Genomic DNA, 4,992 nt, shown 5'->3' with positions numbered 1-4,992 from the left:
CCACTTACATTAGAGTAACTATTGAAAGATATGAATTTAGTGACATTGTATTGCCTGTAAAGTGACTGTTACTATATGTTGTCTCTGTTACTTTCTGGTCTATGTTACTTTTGGGCTCTCTCTTTGCTTAGAGGACCCCTTTTAATATTTCTTGTAGGGCTGGTTTGGTGATCACAAATTCTTTTAGTTTCTGTTTGTCCTGGAAGTTTTTTTCACTCCTTCTATTTTGAATGACATCCTAGCTGGGTAAAGTATTCTTGGCTGCATATTTTTCTCATTTAGCACCCTGAATATATCATGCCAGTCCTTCCTGGCCTGCCAGGTCTCCATGGATAGGTCTGCTGCCAATCTAATGTTTCTCCTCTTGTAGGTCACAGACCTTTTGTTCCAAGTTGCTTTCAGGATTTTCTCTTTGTCACAGAGATTTGTAAGTTTCACTTTTTATATGTCTGGGTTTTGACCTATTTTTATTGATTTTGAGGGGGGTTCCCTGTGCCTCTTGGATTTTGATGCTTGTTTCCTTCTCTAGATTAGAGAAATTCTTCTCTATAATTTGCTCCAATATACCCTCTGCCCCCTCTCTCTTTCCTCTTCTTCTGGGATCCCAATTATTCAAATATTGTTTCTCTTTATGGTATCACTTATCTCTCGAATTCTCCCTCCATTAACCAGTAGTTGTTTATCTCTCTTTTTCTTAGCTTCTTTATTTTCCATTGTTTGGTCTTCTATATCACCAATTCTCTTTTCTGCCTCATTTATCCTAGCAGTAAGAGCCTCCATTTTTTATTGCATCTCATTAATAGTCTTTTTTATTTCAACTTGATTAGATTTTAGTTCTTTTATTTCTCCAGAAAGGGATTCTCTAGTGTCTTCTCTGCTTTTTTCAAGCCCAGCTAGTATCTTTACAATTGTTATTCTGAACTCTAGTTCCAACATCTTACCAATGTCCATATTGATTAGGTCCCTGGCAGTCAGTACCCACAACAACAACAACAACAACAACAAAAGGAAAGGAAAGGCTATAAACAGACAAGTGAACAGAACAGAGCAATACACTATCTCCTGAGTTTGTTTTGTAAGTTTGTTACAGGAAATGACATCTCAAAATTGTAAAGAAAGAAAAACTTAGGGGCGCCTGGGTGGCTCAGTCACTAAGCCTCTGCCTTTGGCTCAGGTCATGGTCCCAGGGTCCTGGGATCGAGCCCTGCATCGGGCTCCTTGCTCCACAAGAAGCCTGCTTCTCCCTCTCCCACTCCCCTTGCTTGTGTTCCCTCTCTCGCTGTGTCTCTCTGTCAAATAAATAAATAAAAATCTTTATTAAAAACAAAATAAAGAAAAACTTATATATACAAAAATAAAATTAAATACATCGAAAGTGTAGAATGTAACTGTAAAGACGAAAATTAAAAAAGACTTTAAAAAACAAAACAAAAAAAAGGAATTAAAAAAAGAATATAATCAAACAGGTGACTAGAACAGAGCCATATACTAGATTTTGGGTGTATTTTGGTCTGTTAGAAGAAACTGTATTGAAATGTACTATTAAAGTGCATGTGTTCTGGGGCGCCTGGTGGCTCAGTCAGTTAAGCATCTGCCTTTAGCTCAGGTCATGATCCCGTGGGCCTGGGATCAACCCCCACATCAGGCTTCCTGCTCAGCAGAGAGTCTGCTTCTCTGTCTTCCTCTACCCCACCCCCCATTTGTACGCTCTCAAATAAATAAATAAAATATTAAAAAAATAAAGTGCATGTGGTCTAACAATTATACATGTGTTGACAGAGTAGACAATTATTATCAAGATATAAAGAGCTTTATATTTTAAGTTTCCATTTCAAAATAAGATGATCAGGTCTCTGGGAGCAGGACAAGACATTGGGGCAGACAGCACAGAGAAGAGCTCAGGGGAAACTTGGTGCACACAGACCTTGCACCTTAATAGTCACCTTTGGTGACTGCAGCCCCCTCTGTTTCTTTCCCTCTATCATGAGATCTGGCAGCCAGAAATGAACCATGTCTATTCTCAAGATATATGCCAGAGAGATCTTTCACCCTCATGGGAATCCCACTGTTTAAGTTGATCTCTGTACCTCAAAAGTGACTCAGCTGGTGTTTAAGAGGCCTGAGAGCTCCTAGACAATGATAAAACATGCTATATGGTGAATGATGTCTCAAAGGCTGTGAGCACATCTATAAAACTATTGCATCTACTCTGATTAGCAGGAACCTGAATAGGAGAAGAATGAGAAACTAATGATAATGATAGATAGAATGGAAAATAAGTCTAAATGTGATGCTCACTCCTTCCTGGGAATTTCTCTGGCTGTCTGCAAGGCTGGAGCCATTGAGAATGAGGTGCCCCTCTACCTCTCCTATGCTGTCTTGGGTGACAATTTTAAAGTCATAGTATGATCAACAGTGCTGGAAATGAGCTGGCCATACAGGAGTTCACAATCCTCTCATTTGGTGCAGCAAACCTCAAGAAAGCCATGTGCATTGGAGCAGAGGTTCACCACAATCTGAAGAATATCGTCAAGAAGAAATATGGTAAAGATGCCACCAATGTGGGGCATGGATGCATGTTTACTACTAACATCCTAGAAAATAAAAAAGCAGCTGCTGAAGAATGAGATCAAGATAACCACTTACACCCATAAGGTTGTCATTGGCATGGACATTGCTGCCTTGGAGTTCTCCTGGGCAGGGAAAGTGTGATCTGAACTTCAGGTTGTCTGATGACTCCAGTAGGTACATCACAGCTGACAAGCTGACCAACCTGTTCAAATTCTTCATCAAGGACTAATCAGTGGTGTCTATAGAACATCCCTTTAAAAAGGTGACTTGGAAGCTCAAAAAAAATTCACAGCCAGGACAGGAATCTAGGTGGTAGAGAATGGTCTCAACAGTTACCAACTGTTTGAGTTTGAGTTACTAACTGTTTGAGTTACCAACTCAATAAATATTTCCAAGATTTCATAAGTGAGAAAGTTTGCAACTACCTCCTGCTTAAAGTAAACCAAATTGGCTCTGAGACCAAGTCTTTTCAGGCATGCAAGTTGGTCCAGTCCAATGCATGGGACTTCATGGTGTTTTATCTCTCTAGGGAGACTGAAGACACATTCATTGCTGGCCTGGTGGTGGGGTTCTGCTCCAGGCAGATTAAAACTTGTACACTTTGCCGATCTGAACTTGGCCAAGTACAAGCCAGCACCTCAGAAATAGAGAGGAACTGGGCAGCAAGGCTAAGTTTACTGGCAGGAACTTCAGAAACCCCATGTGAACATTAGAGCTCCTGAGTCCTTCCGTCACTATTGCAATGATTAGACCTTTGCTCCTGATGTTCCAATGGACAGCTCAAGGTCCCAACTGATACTTGCAAGGCCCTTAGTAGTTAACTCCCTTCTTTCATCCATGTGATGTTCTCTCACTGATTCTTTAAAATGGCTACAGGGGATAAATTTGACCATCTGGAACCCTCTTGGAAACTCTAACTCTGTAATCACGTGATTGGCTCAAAACACTCTTTTTCTCACCTTGCTTCTCATCAAGTGTCTGGAGCCATGTGTATCCACAGTGTAATCTCAGAGGTGTCTACAGGCAAGATCCCCAATCATTTTGTGTACAAAAACAAGAAAAGGCCTCAGTGACCAATTAAAAAAAAGAAGAAGAAATTCAATTAGGTTATCAAAAACATATTTAATTAGTACAAATTAATTTCAGAGAGAAATTTCAAGTAAAACAATTTTTACTCAGTACTAAAAAAATCTAACCATGTTTTGAGACATAATGATTTGCATGTGCAACTGTGACATCTTAATTTTTTAAATTTTTTATTGTGAGTTGTAATATAGGTTAAACTATATAGACCACAACCATACAGCTTCATGATTTTCACACAAATTCCTGTGTAATCACAAACAGGTCAAGAATAGGTCTTTACCAACATTCTAAAAGTCCCTTAATGTTCCTTCCAATCACAGTCCCCTCTCTTTCTCCAAGATAAACACTATCCTGAATTCTAACCCAATACTGTAGTCGTGGCTGCTTTGTACTTTATCTAAATAGAATTATATAGTATCCATTCATTTGGATCTAACTTCAGTTACTTGACATGTTATTTGTATGATCCATCCTCATTTCTGAGTTGTTTCTTTTAGTTCATGTGTTTTCATAGCTATATAATGTCTCATGTAGTAATATATCAAAATTTATAAATCCCTTCATCTATTCATGAACACTTGGGTTATTTGGAATTTTGGCTATTAAGAATATTATAAAACATCAAAAACATCAACATAAAACATCAAAAAACACTCTTGAATATGAAATTCTCATACATATGCATGTATTCCTGTTGTTGTAGGATTTAATTAACTAATCAAATCCTATTGCTAACTCTAACACAAATCATAAGATTTTAGGAATGCAAAAGTGGGGAGATTCTATACATTGAGTTGAAATTCGGAAGATCTATGCACCAGGAATCAAAGTGAACAGAAAAAAAACATGGCCATTAAAGGGACTGTAGCATAGCTTTGAAACATCTCCCATCCCTGAAATAAGCTTCATTGAGTTAACTGATCAAAATTATTTATCAAATATTATCAGTACAAGCATAATTGACAAAACAACTCAGGTCAAAGTCCTATAGATAGGCCTACATAAGTGAGCAAAGGTATTACCTGTTTAGTAATTGTCGCTTTGCCAAAATACCAAATAATAAAACCAAAAACCAAATAAAAAACAGAAAACAATAAAAATCCTATATCTTATCCTTAGTCATCCTATTGCTTACGTTTCATCCTAATGAAAAGAAAAGCCATAATAACTGGCTTGGTAAATAGGCCTGGGCCTGACAACACAGGCTCCCTCTCACTGAGTCTGTTATTTTGCCACTGAATGCTGAATGCTCAACCAATCCCCAGTAGAGACTAAGGTGAGCCTTAGGTATGGTGCCATCCTTGGAGGAGTTCAGCTAGCCAATGTGATAGATTG

At 38.3% G+C, this 4,992-nt stretch overlaps 1 pseudogene; it reads left to right on the top strand.

Moving 5' to 3' along the window:
* Window positions 1-2,010: 2,010 nt before the first annotated feature.
* LOC116637403 lies at window positions 2,011-3,277 on the top strand (annotated as a pseudogene).
* The last annotated feature ends 1,715 nt before the right edge of the window (window positions 3,278-4,992 follow it).

The sequence above is a fragment of the Phoca vitulina genome, unplaced genomic scaffold (assembly GCF_004348235.1).
Source record: "Phoca vitulina isolate PV1807 unplaced genomic scaffold, GSC_HSeal_1.0 scaffold14, whole genome shotgun sequence".
NCBI classification, from domain to species: Eukaryota; Metazoa; Chordata; class Mammalia; order Carnivora; family Phocidae; genus Phoca; species Phoca vitulina.
This window is presented reverse-complemented; position numbering and strand designations above follow the sequence as displayed.